This window comes from Melanerpes formicivorus, unplaced genomic scaffold (genome assembly GCF_026170545.1).
Source record: "Melanerpes formicivorus ecotype bairdi unplaced genomic scaffold, bMelFor1.0.p_v2 SCAF_7, whole genome shotgun sequence".
NCBI lineage: Eukaryota > Metazoa > Chordata > Aves > Piciformes > Picidae > Melanerpes > Melanerpes formicivorus.
The window spans coordinates 6,553,289-6,569,449 of record NW_027142359.1 but is presented as its reverse complement, the minus strand read 5'-3'; the positions used below and the strand labels follow the sequence as shown (position 1 = coordinate 6,569,449).

General features: G+C 46.1%; 1 protein-coding gene across 6 annotated transcripts in view; it reads left to right on the top strand.

Annotated features, from left to right (window-relative positions):
- JAK1 (Janus kinase 1) overlaps window positions 1–16,161 on the top strand; it is a 99,237-nt gene that overhangs the window by 30,497 nt on the left and 52,579 nt on the right. The window contains exon 1 of one of the 6 annotated variants that reach the window (XM_068140821.1): window positions 11,213–11,227. The exons of the other annotated variants lie outside the window; for them this stretch is intronic. The gene's annotated coding sequence lies outside the window, so the exon portion shown is untranslated. Of the gene's footprint in view, window positions 1–11,212; window positions 11,228–16,161 lie in introns of those variants that run through there. 6 annotated transcript variants of the gene reach the window in all.

Below are 16,161 nucleotides of genomic sequence, written 5' to 3'. Positions count from 1 at the left end.
TGAAGGAAGATTTTGTTACTGAAGCCAGAGCTGCAATTCCAAACCTCAGCACTTGTTGCCTTTACTGTTTCTGATGGTAAAGTCTAAGTCGTCCACAGACCATACTTCTGTCATTAAAACCTCATGGCCTTTCTAACTGGTTTATCTCTTAGAAATGGCAGTGCCTGGCTTAGAAGATAGCTTTGTATAGAATGTATTTTATTTGGCTGTTACATATTGATGTTTTGAAAAGTGTCTTAGTAATTCTGAGCCCAGAAATAGTCAAGAGTTCATCCAGATTCTGATGTAGTCAGAGAAAAGGAGCCCAGTCCAATCCCCAGTTTTTGGTGAGGCCATAATTATTCCCAGGAAAACTTCTGCTGCTGTATGATTGTCCTCATGAAGGGAACATGGTAGATGTGTTTGCTGATAATACAGAACAAGGCCCTCATATTTAAGAAAGCTGGGGACAGACTTTTGAGCAGGGCCTGTTGTGACCAGACAAAGGGGCATGGCTCGAACTAAAAGAGGGCGATTCACACTGGAGAGAAGGAAGAAATGTTGGACATTGAGGGTGGTGAGAGCCTGGCCCAGGTTGCCCAGGAAGGTGGTAAATGCCCTATCCCTGGAACCATTGCAGGTCAGAGTTGTTTGGAGCTCGGGGCAACCTGCTCTACTTGCAGAGGTCTGTCCTGACTGCAGTCTCCTGGACTAGATGGTATTCAGGGGTCCCTTCCAACCTAAGTGTTGTATGAATCTATGTCTGAACACCTTGTATGTAGATGCAGGTCATGAGTGCCAGCATTGCCAGCTGGGATTCTCATCCAGAAGCCTCTGTCTTACCACCAGCTTTACCTTGAGGAAATGAGCTTGTTTTATACCAGTACTTAGTTTAGCTGCAGTTCACAGCTGTGAACACCTTTCTTGTAAGTGTGGAGGTGATAGGTACAGGAGAGCATGGGTTTGAGGTCACTGTCAAAGCCACAGGTAGTTAGTGAAAGGATGCACAGGGATAGCTGACTAAAATACCCTCATGTTTACAAAGGAGCAGCAGCTCTCTTCTGCCAAGTTAAGAAAACAAAGTCCTGTGGGTTTTATAGCCTTTGCAGCTTCCTGCACGTGACTTACAATGCAACCAAGTTACAGCTATACAATCAAGATACATCAGCAAACAGAAGGCTCACTTTGCTTAAATCATTGAATTATTTGTGTTGGAAAAGGCCTCTAAGATCACCAAGTCCAACCATCAACCCAATACCACCATGGCCATCAAACCATGTCCCAAATTGCTGTGTCCACAAATTTCTTGAACACCTCCAGGGTTGGTGGCTCCACCACTGCCCTGGGCAGCCTGTTCCAATGCCTGACTGCTCTTTTAAGCCCTGAATGCTCAACATGTGCCATTAAAACCTTAAACTACTAAACCTGAAGGTGTCAGTCATGGTAGCTTGGTCTGTGCAGGTGAACTGCTCACCCTTTGTCAATGTTGACTCAGAAGTTGCCTTGCAATAAAAGCCTGTCGGATCTCCACGGTTACTCGCACTGTGTTCTTAGAAGTTTGCTGTTGAATTAAGTGAAAGATGAGCCCAGGTTTTTCTTGGCTCTGTGTGTGTGTGTGGCAGGAGGAGGTAAGCAGTGCTGCTGGGGCATCAGTGAGGCCCTGGTTTCATGTTGCAGATGACAGCAGCACAACTCCTGTTGTGGCACGTCACTCCTTTGGTTGAGCAACTGGTGTGCTCTGATGGATGCCTGTTCCCAGCTCAGAAGACTTCCCATCATCTTTCTCCCCAGCTTTCTTCAGGGCTGTGTAAACTTGGACACTATGTTATGAAAATCCTGCCTAAGAAACATCATGATGCTTTGAAATGGAAGCAATATAAATTCTTCCTACAGACCAGCATAGACAAAATGGTTTTCTCCAGACCTGACTCACACCACAGCGTTTGTGTGTCATGTAGCACACAGAGAGGCATTTATAGAGAACCAGCCTCTTGCTCTGTCTACTTGGAGAATTAATTTAATGTGAGGAGGGCAGGATCTGCCAACCCATAAATCCATGGTAGGACACTGCCTCGTGTAGAGGACTCTGGGTGAAGCATTATCTTAGAATCACAGAATAGTTAGGGTGGGAAAGGGACCTTAAAGATCATCTAGTTCCAACACTCCTGCCATGGGCAGGGATGCTTCCCATAGACCAGGTTACTCAAGGCCCCATCCAATTTGGCTTTGAACATTTCCAGGCTTGCAGCTACCAGAGCTTCCCTGGGCAACCTGTTCCAGTGCCTCACCATTCTCATGGTGAAGAATTTTCCTCATGTCCAATCTAAATCCACCTTCTTCCACCTTGAAGCCCTATCTCCTCATCCTGTCACTCCATGCCTTTGTTAAAAGTCCCTCTCCAGCTCTCCTCTAAGTCTCCTTCAAATAGAAGGCTCCTGTAAGTTCTCCCTGGAGCCTTCTATTCACCAGGCTGAACAACCCTGACTCTCTCAGCCTGTCTTCATAGGAGAGGTGCTCCAGCCCTCTGATCATCTTCATAGCTTTCTCTGGACCCACTCTAACAGTTCTATGTCCTTCTTGTGTTGGGGGCTCCAGAGCTGGCCACAGTACTCCAGGTGGAGTCTTAGGAGGGTGGAGTAGTGGGGAAGAATCACACAGCCTCACTGTGTGCCTTGGGAATGTTTTATGCTTTCTCTGATGAGCAGACTTCTTAGGACATTTTCATTTGTTGCTTAACCATGTGGTGCAGTTTAATTAGGAGCTAATTAAACTGCCAGGCTTGTTTGTGGTGTATGTACACACTGTTCACTCCCCTTTGTCTTATACACAGGTTCAGTTTTCCACAGCCAAATCAGTGCACATCACTGAAGCTGGGTAATGACACAAAGAGCTTGGTTTGTCCTAAACTTTGTCACCACTTCAGCTTTCCAGATACAACTGAGATGCAAACCAGTTCTGGGCCCTTCAGTTTAGGAAAGATGTTGAGTTGCTGGAATGTGTCCGGAGAAGGGCAACAAAGTTGGTGAGGGGCTTGCAGCACAAGCCCTATGAGGAGAGGCTGAGGGAGCTGGGGTTGTTTAGCCTGAAGAAGAGGAGGCTCAGGGGAGACCTTCTTGCTGTCTACAACTACCTGAAGGGAGGTTGTAGCCAGGTGGGGTTTGGTCTCTTCTCCCAGGCAACCAGCACCAGAACAAGAGGACACAGTCTCAAGCTGCACCAGGGGAGGTTTAGGGTGGCTGTTAGGAAGAAGTTCTTCATAGAAAGAGTTATTGGCCATTGGAATGGGCTGCCCAGGGAGGTGGTGGAGTCACCATCACTGGAGGTGTTTAGGAAGAGACTGGATGGGGTGCTTGGTGCCATGGTTTAGTTGACTAGATAGTGTTGGATGATAGGTTGGACTTGATGATCTCAGCAGTCTCTTCCAACCTGGTTAATTCTACTCTACTCTACTCTATTCCTCCCTGTCTCTTGAAAGACTCTGCTTCCCTGCCCATGTCTGAGCCATCTGTGCTTCACATTTTTTGCCAGTAAAGACTGGTGACCGCCAGTAAAACAGTAATGTAGATCCATAGAAGCATAGACTGGTTTTGAGTTGGAAGGGACCTTAAAGATCATCTAGTTCCAACCCCCCTGCCATGGGCTGGGATGCCTCCCACTAGAACAGGTTGCTCAAGGCCTCATCCAACCTGGCCTTGAACACCTGCAGGGAGGAGGCATCCACAACTTCCCTGGGCAACCTGTTCCACTGTCTCACCACCCTCACTGTAAAGAATTTTTTCCTTATCTCCAGTCTAAATATCCCCTCTTCCAGCTTCAGTCCATTCCCTTATTCTGTCACTACAAGCCCCTTGTAAAAAGTGCCTTCCCAGGGGGAAAGTCTTCACCAGGCTCTGCTGCCTCAACAAAGCCTGTACGTCTGCCCACGGCCCAAATCAATTTAGTCGTATTTTATTCTATGTCCTAAATTGCACCTGAAGAAAATCCTCTCTCATGGGTATGGTTTAGAAGGTTTTGAAAGCAGTGGAGACCAGGAACTTTCCCAGACCATTCCAAGGTTTTGAAAGCAGTGGAGACCAGGAACTTTCCCAGACCATTCCAAGGTTTTGAAAGCAGTGGAGACCAGGAACTTTCCCAGACCATTCCAAGGTTTTAAAAGCAGTGGAGACCAGGAACTTTCCCAGACCATTCCAAGGTTTTAAAAGCAGTGGAGACCAGGAACTTTCCCAGACCATTTCAAGGTTTTAAAAGCAATGGAGATCAGCAGCTTTCTAGATGAGCATTTCAAGGTAGTTGTTTCTCAAAAGAGAGTAGTTTAATTAGCAGGCAAGACTGATAATGATCTTAATCTGATAAATACATACGTATGGTCCAACAAAGCTATTGTACTGGTTTTAGTGGGGCGTCTCATGGTGTGGACAAAATTTGCTGAGTCTCAACCAAAGGCTTAATAAGCAACTTTGTATTTTGTGTCACTGTGTTAATAGAAATTATCTTTTCAAACTTTGTTTAGAATCAAAGATTAGGTAAGTAGCATGGCATAGTTCTGTAGAGCAGCAAGCAGTCTACCTCAGGAACATCCCACTATAAAATGTGCTAAATTCATAGAATCGTACAATTGTTTAGGTTGGAAATGACCTCTAAGATCCTCCATCATAAAAGGGACATAGAGCTTCTGGAATGGGTCCAGAGGAGGGCCACAAAAGTGACCAGAGAGCTGGGGACAGGCTGAGAGAGTTGAACTTCAACCTGGAGAAGAAACGGCTCTGGGGAGGCATTAGAGCAGCCTTCCAGTACCTGAAGAGAGCTACAGGAGAGCTGGAAAGAGGCTTTTTGCAGGGGCTTGTAGTGATAGGATGAGGGGCAATGGGTTGAAGCTTGAAGAGGGGAGATTTAGGTTGGAGATTAGGAAGAAATTCTTTCCAGTGAGGTTAGTGAGACACTGGAACAGTTTGCCTGGGGAGGTTGTGGATGCCACCTCCCTGGAGGTGTTCAAAGCCAGGTTGGATGAGGCTTTGAGCAATATGGTCCGGTGGGAGGTGTCCCTGCCCATGGCAGGGGGCTTGGAACTAGATGATCTTCTAGGTCCCGTCCAGCCCTAAACTGTTCTATAAATTTATGAATCATCAAGTCCAGCCATTGATCTGAGACCGCCATGGCCATTAAACCATGTCCTGAAGTGCCAAAATGGGATAATTCCCTTTCTCCTGGCTGTCTCACTCATAATTAGGGATAACTTGTAAAATATCTTCTAAAGTGATGGGGGAAGAAGGGAGCTCATTGGGAGTTTGACCTGAGATGTCAAATAATGTGGAGCAGCCTTCAATGATAGGTGTTCTTCAGCGGTGAGCATTCCGCAATCAGCTGATGACTTAGAAATGCTGTTGCAGGGTTCTGTCTGGACTTTGCATATTTGCAGTTAAGGCTTTTCTTCCTGGTTTGATTTGCATTTGATCCTGTTCATTGCCAGAAGCTGTGACCTTAAAAAATGAGCTAGTGTAGTTTTTCATGTGTGGATATGAGTAATGTCAGGGGGAGGGCTGGAGCCGAGGCTCAGTCCAATCAATTTTGCAATCATTCTGTGTTGTGTTCTGTTTTATATGCTGATTTTTTGGCTGCAGTGTTGTTCTAAGTCACAGGCACTGGACTTGGGAGAAGAAAAATTGGAATATGATCCTGAGGTGTTTTTTTTTTAATAAGGCAAACCTTACAAAAGTGACCTTGGCCTTAAGAAAACAAACAACCCTTTCAATTTGTACACCACTTATTTCATGATAAGGGGCTGGAGCATCTTTCACACAACACCTCACTACTGTCAGGATGGTAAAACGCTAGACCACACTGCCAAGAGTCTGCCTGCAGAGAGATTATAACTCAGCTGGGGACATCTTGGGTAGCCTCTCCCAGCTGCAAGCAATGCTTGGTGCAGACCATTTCAAGAGGTCCCCTCCCACTTCAGCCGTTTTCCAACATGGAAGTTGTTTAATTAAATTAACACCTTGATGTAGAATCAGGGAATCATTTTGGTTGGAAAAGACCTTTGAGATCGATTCCAAACGTTAACCCAGCACTGTCAAGGTCACCACAAAACCATGTTCCTCAGCACTACATTGCGACATCTTTTAAACCTCGCCAGGGATGAGGATTTAACCACCTCCCTGGGCAGCCTGTCACAGTCTTTGAGAACTCTTACAGTGAAAAAGTTTCTTCTGATGTCCAACCTAAACCTCCCAAGGTGCAGCTTGAGGCTGTTTCCTCTTATCCTGTCACTTATTACTAGGGAGAAGGGACCAAGCCCCAGCTGTCTCCAACCTCCTTTCAGCTCTCCTGTAGAGGGCCAGAAGGTCTCCTCTCAACCTCCTTTTCCCAGGCTCAACAAGCCCGGCTCCCTCAGCTGCTCCTCAACAGACCTGTTCTCCAGACCCTTCACCAGCTTTGTTGCCCTTCTTTGGACCTTCTCCAGCACCTCAATATCCTTCTTGGAATGAGGGGCCCAAAACTGAACCCAATACTCGAGGTGTGGCTTCACCAGTGCTGAGTGCAGGGGGATAATCCCTGCTCTGGCCCTGCTGGCCATACCATTGCTTATCCAAGCCAGGATGCTGTTGGCTTTCTTGGCCACCTGGGCACACCCTGGCTTGTCTTCAGCTACCATTGACCAACATCCCTAGGTCTTTCTCTACTGGTCTGTTCCTACCTACTGTGCCCCAAGTCTGGAGACTTTGTGTGGTTGTTGTGACCCAGGTGCAGGACCCAGCACTTGGCCTTGTTGAGCCTCATCCCATTGGCCTTGGCCCATTGATCCAGCCTGTCCAGGTGCCTCTGTAGAGCCTTCCTACCCTCCAGCAGGTCAACACTCCCTTCCATATTAGTGTCACTTGCAGACTGACCGATTTTTCCATTTTTAATTTAATTCCAGAGTTGGATTTATTGCCAGATTAAGTCTGTGCTTCAGTCCTCTAAAAAAAACCAACCCAAAACCTAAGTGAGGATAAGGAGCAAGGAATGGCTCATTATTGGAATATCTGGGATGCTGATGCTGTTTTCCTTGTGACATCTGTTTGCTCTCTTGTTACAGTAAACAGAAAAGAATCCACAAGATTTAACAGTGGTGGTTTTGGCTTCTGTAATTTGCAATTCAGCTTTCATTGTTCCTGGCTAAAATGGCAGGGTGGTTCTCACAGACTTTTAGTCAAAAGAATTTTTTAGGAGTCTGTGTGAAGTATGGGATGATAAGGAGCAGAACCCAAAAGTTAGGAGGCTAAATAAAGTTCTTTGCCTTGATTTCAGTGACTTCTGGTCGCATTCCATTAGCTCTGAGAATTTCTTGAGGCCCTGAAAAAAGTGCTATGGTATTTGTGATGTGTTCCAGATTTAACAAATCAGGTCTTATTAGCAAAGAAAAAACACCACAGGGTACCTTTTCTCAATCTCTCTTGAATCTAAGTGTAGTTTGGCTTCCTTGCTGTGGCTGGTAAGGAAATAGTGACATGTAGATTACTCTCTCTTTGCCCCCCTGAAAGGGACCTACAGGAAAGCTGGGGAGGGACTTTTTACAAGGGCTTGTAGTGGTTGCACCAAAGGGAAGGGATGGAAGCTGGAGAAGGGGAGATTTAGACTCGAGATTAGGAAGGAATTCTTTACAGTTAGGGTGGTGAGACACTGGAACAGGTTGCCCAGGAGGTTGTGATGCCCCTTCCCTGGAAGAATTCAAGGCCAGGTTGGATGAGGCCTTGAGCAGCCTGGTCTTGTGGAAGGTGTGCCTGTGGTGGTGGGGGATAGAACTAGATGGTCTTTAAGGTCTTCCAACCCAAACCATTCTGTGATTAATTGTAGACAAACCTATAGACATTCTGTAGTTAATTAGATATTGAGAGGAGCATGCTGCAAGGGGACCTTATCAGTGTCTACAAATAACTGAAGGGTGGCTGTCAGGAAGATGAAGCCAGTCACTTTACGGTGCTACTCGGTGATAGGACAAGGGGCAATGGACATAAACTCAATGACAGGAAATTCCGTTTCAGCATGAGAAAAAACTGACTTTGCTGTGAGGGTGCTGAAGCCCTTGAGCTGGCTGCCCCGAGAGGTTGTGGAGTCTCCTCTACAGATCTTCAAAACCCACATGGATGATTTCTTGTGTGACCTGTCCTAAGTAGTCCTGCTTTGGCAGGGTGGTTGATCTCAATGATCTCTGGAGGCTCCTTCCAACTCCTAGCATTCTTCAATTCTGTGATTGTCTACTGAATGCTGGAGTGGGGCAAAACCCTGGCTGCGGGTTTGTGTTGGAAGTCAATGGATACTGAAAGTTGGCATTCTGGTGGGTTAGGTAGAAAACAGAAAATGAAAAATGTGAGCTTCTCACAACTGTAGGTGTTGTGCATTTGAAAAATAAATTGTGCATGAGCCCTTTGGAGAAGCTGTCTGCTCAAGAACCTGTGGTTTGAGAGGGATGGAGGGGCATGGGCATGGTGTTAACATCCTTGTTCCGTGGGGATGAAGACCCTACCAGTGCAGCAGCTGTTAAATACATCTCCAGAGACGTTCTCTGAACCTGACCACTGGCATAAGACAGTTTGGGAGTGGAAAGAAGAAATTGTGGGGATTGCTGAAATCCCCTCACCCCTGAGCTTTACACTCCAGGAGGCTGTGAGGAGTGAGTGCTGCTGCTGTGGGATTATCAGCTGGGTTTGGGGGTGAGCTGTGGAATCCTCAGAATACTGGAGAAATGGTGCCAGGAACCTCCAGCACAGCATTCAGGGAGATACAAAGGTGGTGCTCTCGGTGTGGGTGGTTGTGTGTTGTGGTCTTAGTCATGGTGATGCACAAACGTGGAAGTGACAAGTGCTGCCCTCCTGATCTGGGGAATGACTGCAGGATAACAGCACAGTGGGGCTTTTTGAGTTTATTTCCCCTTAAGAATGAGGGAAATAAGTTTTGTTCCCATTTGCATAGAAAGACTGTATCTGGAATGGTGCAGGGAAGTGAAGTAAACTGGTTTAAGCTGCAAATAACCTTGTAAAGATAACCACTGCATATGCACAGGAATAACATATGGACAGGTAAACATTGGCTTAATTTCTGTTTTACTACCATTTCTGTGCTTTTAGCCACAGAAGTTCTTTACTGTGAGGGTGGTAGAACACTGGAACAGGTGGCCAATGAGATAAGGTTCAACAAGGCCAAGTTCTAAGTCCTGAACTTGGATGAATGCTTCAGGCTTGGGGCAGAGTGGCTGGAAACTGCCCAGTAGAGAAAGACCTGGGGTTTTCTCCCAAGTAACAAGTGATAGGACAAGGGGAGATGGCCTCGGGTTGCCTAAGTGGAAGTTTAGGTTGGACACGAGGAACAATTTCTTCCCCAAAAGGGTTGTCAAGGCGTAGAACAGGCTGTAGTGGAGGCTCCATCCCTGGAGATGTTCAAGTTCGGGCTTGATGAGGCTTTGAGCAACCTAATGCAGTTGGAGATACCGCTGCTTCCTACAGCAGGGCTGGACTAGATGACTTTGGAAGGTCCCTTTCTATCTAAACCACTCTATGATTTGAGAAAAGGCGCTGTAAGGCTCCTTGGAGCCTTGTCTTCTCCAGACTGAACAACCCCATCTCTCTCATCCTGATTCTTTTAATGTGCTGATGCATGTTGAGATGTTTCTTCATGGGACGTCAGTTGTCTTCTGGTAATCATAGTGACTTAGGGTATTGGTTTGGAGTGAAGCTTCATACAGCCCTAAAATCCATGAGGCTTTTGGAAGTGCTGATGAACTCCTGATGACCATAATGGATTAGGTTGACTGGGTGATCTTAAAGGTCTTTTCCAACCAAACAGTTCAGTGATTCTCTGTGGTGTCAGTAGTTTTTTGTAAGGGCTAGGCAGCTTAAGACTGGTGTTCAGGAAACATGTGGACTTGGCACTTTGGGACATGATTTGACAGCCATGGTGGTATTAGGTTGATGGCTGGGCTTGATGATCTTAAAGGTCTTTTCCAACCAAAACAATTCTATGATTCTATTTGTGTATCAGGATAAACCAGCAGCTTAGTGACATTTGAAGGAGGTTTTGTTGTTGAGTCCTGCAAGTTAACTTGCAGTTCAGTTTTGCAGTTGCTTTTAAGGACAGAAAAAAGGAAGTAATTTTATGGTGAGGAGTATTTAGAGCTAAGGCTGAAGTAACCATCTCAGGCTGCTGAGCTAACAGCCTGTGTGCTCAGCAGTCGGTGCCCTCATGGTGCACCTTCTGCTTTTAGTTTTCATGCTTTTCTACAACAATGTAGCTACTTTGACGGGTTTATTTGTAGCAAGTATTGCCCACTACAGCTAAATATTCCTTGCCCAGAGTAGCTGTGCTGTGGTGTTTGCAGATGGTCTGGCTGCATACCTGGATTGAAGAATAAAATGCCCAGCTGCTGTTGAAAAAATATTTTTTTCCATCATTCTTAGTTTTGAAATCCAAGATTTGGAATTGGAGTTTTCAAACAGAGTCCAAAAGAGTCCACAAAGATGATCAGAGGGCTGGAGCACCTGCCCTATGTGGACAGATTGAGAGTTGGGGCTGTTCAGCCTGGAGAAGAGAAGGCTCCAGGGAGATCTTAGAGCAGCTTTCCAGTACCTGAAGAAGCCTCCAAGAAAGCTGGGGAGGGGCTTTTTGCAAGAGCTTGTAGTGACAGGACAAGGGGCAGCGAATTGAAGCTGGAAGAGGAGAGATTGAAACTGGAAATTAGGAAGAAGTTGTTCACTGTGAGGGTGATGACACTGGAACAGGTTGCCCAGGGAGGTCATGGATGTCTCCTCTCTTGAGGTGTTCAAGGCCAGGTTGGATGGGGCTTTGAGCACCCTGGTCTTGTGGGAGGTTCCCCTGCCCATGGCACTGGGGATGGAACTAGATGATCTTCAAGGGCCCTTCCAACCCAACCCATTCTATGAATCTATGAACATGCAGTTTCATCCCAGTGTATAAAACAGGAGAGGTGTGATTTAAAGTTCCTCAGGCTTGCATCTCTTTCCTTTTTTTTTTAACTATTTTTCCCCCTCTGCCTTTCCTAATTTTCTGCTGTTGGGGTTGCATGGGAGCACCTTTCTGGTGGCCCATCCTTTTCAGCCATATTGACTGAACTTTTTTTTCCTCATTTAGGTTGGACTTGATGATCTTAGAAGTCTTTCCCAACCTTTATGATTCTATAATTTGTAGAAGTATGAAAAGCACTCCACCACCTGTGAAGCTACTCTTCTGTTTAGTTGGAAGTTAGAACCAAATGGTGGCAAGTAACTGAACTTTTTTTTTACCCTTCCCCTTAAATCCGGAACATTTGGTGTCTCATGGTGTCCTAGACACAAAATGTATTGTTGGTTCTGGTATCAAGTTCAAAAGGGGAAATACAAACCCCCAATTCTACAGCACAGTTCCTGTTTTTCTGACAGTTTGAGCTCAGACTTTATTGCAGCTGGGTTTTTGTTAGTTTTGGAAGCAGGCAAATGCTGTTTGATAGTTAAGCAAGTGGGTCAGTCTGGCCCGTAACATTCACCTATCTTCTTTTCCTTTCTGAGTTACACTGAAAACAGTTCCCATCCTGGCCATGTTGGGCTTTTCCTAGCAAAAAAAAAAAATAGGCAGAAAGGGATAATTTTTAATGCAAGCAAAATATAATATAGAGAATAAGTTACTGTGAACAGCTCATTCAGCTCATTTTGTGATCAGGTGCCCCACCTGGTGGATGTGGGGAAGGCTGTGGATGTAGTCTACCTGGACTTCAGCAAGGCCTTTGACACCGTCCCCCACAGCAAACTGCTGTCTAAGCTGTCAGCTCGCGGCTTGGACAGCAATACTCTGTGCTGGGTTAGGAACTGGCTGGAGGGCTGGGCCCAGAGAGTGGTGGTGAATGGTGCCACATCCAGCTGGCGGCCAGTCACCAGTGGCATCCCCCAGGGATCAGTGCTGGGCCCAGTCCTGTTTAGTATCTTCATTGATGACCTGGATGAGGGGATTGAGTCAGTCATCAGTAAGTTTGCAGATGAAACCATGTTGGAAGCATGTGTTGATCTGTTAGAGGGTAGGAGAGCTCTGTAGAGGGACCTTGACAGGCTGGACAGATGGGCAGAGTCCAACATGATGGCATTCACAAAGTCCAAGTGCCAGGTGCTGCACTTTGGTCACGACAACCCCATGCAGTGCTACAGGCTGGGGTCAGAGTGGCTGGAGAGCTGCCAAACAGAAAGGGACCTGGGGGCACTGATTGACAGCTGGCTAAACATGAGCCAGCAGTGTGCCCAGGTGGCCAAGAGGGCCAATGGCATCCTGGGCTGCATTAGGAATAGTGTGGCCAGCTGGAGCAGGGAAGTCATTGTGCCCCTGTACTCAGCATTGGTTAGGCCACACCTTGAGTACTGTGTCCAGTTCTGCGCCCTTCAATTTAAGAAGGACATTGAGACTCTTGAATGTGTCCAGAGAAGGGCAACGAGGCTGGGGAGAGGCCTTGAGCACAAGCCCTATGAGGAGAGGCTGAGGGAGCTGGGGTTGTTTAGCCTGGAGGAGGCTCAGAAGAAGCCTTATTGCTATCTACAACTACCTGAAAGGTGGTTGTAGCCAGGAAGGGGTTGGTCTCTTCTCCCAGGCAACCAGCACCAGAACAAGAGGACACAGTCTCAAGCTGTGCCAGGGGAAGTTTAGGGTTGAGGTGAGGAGCAAGTTCTTCACCGAGAGAGTTGTTAGCCCTTGAATTGGGCTGCCTGGGGAGGTGGTGGAGTCACCATCCCTGGAGGTGTTCAAGAGGAGGTAGGACGTGGCACTTGGTGCCCATGGTTTAGTAGTCATGAGGTCTGTGGTGACAGGTTGGACTTGATGATCTTTGAGGTCTCTTACAACCTTATTGATTCTATGATTCTAGTGCAAAAATTGGCGTATGTGATTTTTAAGCAGATAGAGGAATCTTTATGGAAATAAAATAAGGAGGATCCCATATTGCCATCTGTAGCAGCTATGTGTTGTTAAACAGCTTGTCACTGGTGCTTAATTAGCTTGATTAGTCTTGATTAAATGGTACATCTATGATGAAGGTTTTTTAAGAGCTTTTCTGTTTGCTGAGGCTTTGACCATAAATGTACAGTCAAAGTCTAAAAGTTACCAACTTCGCTAGGTGGAAATTCCCTCTCTGTGACCACTAGTTCCTGTAAATTTCAGTAAATCAGACTAAGACTTGTAGAAGGCTTTTTTTAATCTGAGGTTTTTTGGGCTTGTTTGAGCAAAGAAGTCAGAGAAGCACTGTTAAAAGAACCTGGGTGCACAACCTGTGGATTTCTAGGAGGAGGATCTTGTTAGAAAGCAACTCAGTAACTCAAGGTGGCTGCAGGTAGGAGGGAGAAGAGGGTAAGAAAATATTTTCTGAAGCAAGATGCTCGATAATTGCATGTTGAAGGTTTTGAGAGTGATTTAAGCATCTCACCTCCCTAATTTCTAGTTCTTTTTCATGTTGGCTTTCAGCCTTTTCGTAGTGTAATCCTGTGAATCATTTCCTGGGAAATGCTTGTTGGAGGTTGAAATAACACGTAAGAAATTCTGCAAAGCTTTAGTGCTATTGACACACACAACCCCCACGCTGATCCTGCAGGTCCTGAGACTGGCAGTGTTGGTGTCCAGTATGTAAAGTACAAGATGTTAGAGCGGTACTGGGGAAATCGATATGGCAGGAGGCAGTGAGGGTGAGTCATTCGGCCTTGAGTCAGTGTGAAAAGGCTGAACTGGAGTGTCCCTGCTCAGCTATTTTTAATATTTGCTTACTCACATTTACTGTACCAAGCTCCTTACAGGAATGGTTCTTAAAAGCTGCAGTCAGGCCTTAAAGCCAATTTTCTTGAGAAGAGCTTGTTTTATTGATTTGGAGTGATGTCTTCAGTCCTGCCTTTAATGAGATTTTTAGTTCTATTTTGTCTGCTGCTTCTGGAAAATAGGTCTAGTGAGGAGTGGCTGAGGGACCTGGGATTGGTCAGCCTGGAGAAAAGGAGGCTGAAAGGAGAGCTTTTGGCTCTCTATAACTCCCTGATAGGAGGTTGGAGCCAGGTGGGGGTTGATCTTTTCTCCCTAGTAACAAGTGACAAGGTGAGAAGAAATGGGCTCCTGTTGCACCAGGGTAGATTTAGGTTGGACATCAGAAGAAACTTCTTCCCTGAAAGGGTTCTCAAAGATTGAAACAGGCTGCCCAGGGAGGTCGTTGAATTCCTGTCCCTGGAGCTGCTCAGAAGAGGCAGAAATGTGGTGCTGAGGAACGTGGTTTAGTGGTGGCCTTGACAGTGCTGGGTTAATGTTTGGACTTGATGATCTGAAAAGTCTTTTCCAACCAAAGTGATTCTATGATTCCAGAAGAGCTGCACTCCTGTATTTACAGCCTTGCATCTAGACCCAGTATTGAGATCAGGGCAGGACCTTACAAATCAGATCAGCAGTGGCACAGCTGAAGCAGTAAGGAGTGGTGTTGATGAGTAGCTTGGTAGTACCTCAGAGGTGCTTTTCTACCCCACCACGTGGAATTCTGTTTCATAAGGGACATAATTTAATGTTAAGCAAATATTCCTGGGGTTTAGCCACAGTGGAATACACAAGTCACAGCTTTTCTGTTGCAAAGCCCTGCTTGCAATGTACACAATCTGTAGGGTGCTGCCTTTCAGCTCCTGAAGTTCTGATGACCTTTAAAATGCAGACCTGACTCCTTTCTTTACAAATAAGCTAATTCTCCTCTTTGCAGATGTTGACAGCTGTCTTTGCAGGAGGAAGAAGTTTAAGAGGTTGCTCGAGGTGCACGTATGTGTCGCTGAGTTCAGTGGTTGCTTCCTGTTTACTGCTGCTGAGTGAGGGTTTGGGCTGAGGCCAGAGAAGGTGCAAGAATGTGGCTTGTGGATTCGGGGTTGCACAGGTCTGCCTCTCCCCACGCTCCTCATCACTTGGCAGGGTGTTGCAGAGATGACTGTAGCCATGGGTTGGGGTGTTTGCTGTGGAGCAGCAGTGGAATTGATATGCTGGCTGGGAGTCATTTTCTTGCTGCAGAAGAAATTTCCTGGTATTCAGCCAAGTTCCTTGAGCTTTGTGTTGGCACTGGAGCTGGAGAGGGGGGTTGGAGTCACAGTCTGTCAGACCAGAGGCTCTTTGGTTGAGTGTGGATTAACTGGGCCTTCCTGAGCTATTGAAATCAAGATAAGTTTTGTTATCAGCCTCTTGGGAAGAAAGGCTGACCTGTGGCGTGTACAGCTAACATCTTCAGACAAGATATTGTTCCTCTTGTTCTTAGTGATAGGGCAGAGGAAATGGCCTCAAGTTGTGCCAGGAGAGGTTTAGATTGGATATTAGGAACAATTTCTTCCCTGGACCAGGGTCCCCAGGGAAGTGGTAGAGGCCTCATCTCTGGAGGGCTTTCAGAGCCATGTAGATGTGGTACTGAGGGACATGGTTTAGTGGTGACCTGACAGTGCTGGGTTAACAGTTGGACATGATGACCTTAAAGGTCTTCTCCAACCAAAATGGTTTTATGATCTTGGGACTCACTGTAGTGGTTTAAGCTAGTGCCTAGCAAGGTCAAATGATTTGGTCAGTTTTGGGTCATAGCAGCAGTGCAGTGGTCCTGCATCCAAAGCTGCTCTTGCCAAAGTGGCATCAGAAGAGAGGGAGGGAGAACTGAAATCAACTTATAGCTGGATTGAAAAGTGAATTGAGCATAAACTTTTATGAAACTTCTCTTGGCCAAAACTGGGAATGAAGGCACAGTGAGGTACTGTAAATGTTCAGAATGTAAAGACTCTACTGGGCATGCAGATTGATTCCTAAAAATGTTCACATTTACATTCCTCTGGAAATTTCTGATTTCAAACATACCTTACAGTTGTTCTTTGCAGAATGCCACTCAGTATTCTGAGATACAAACTGTGTTCCTCAGACTTTTTTCAAGTTTCATACATGGTGTAAGAGTCATAGGAGGGTGAGTTTGTTGCTAAAGGCAAGACCACCAAGCAGCAGCTGCAGAAATAGCCGAGCAAATGTTTTCTAACAAGAGAAACCAGTGAACTATAAATAAACATGAGATGATTCAGCCCAGACAGGATGTTATGGGAGCCTTGAGTTGCATTGGCAAGCTGGCAGAGGTGTAAGACTTTCTAGGCAGAGGAGTATATAGACTGCCAGATTGAAATCATGGAATCACAGAATGGTAGGGGT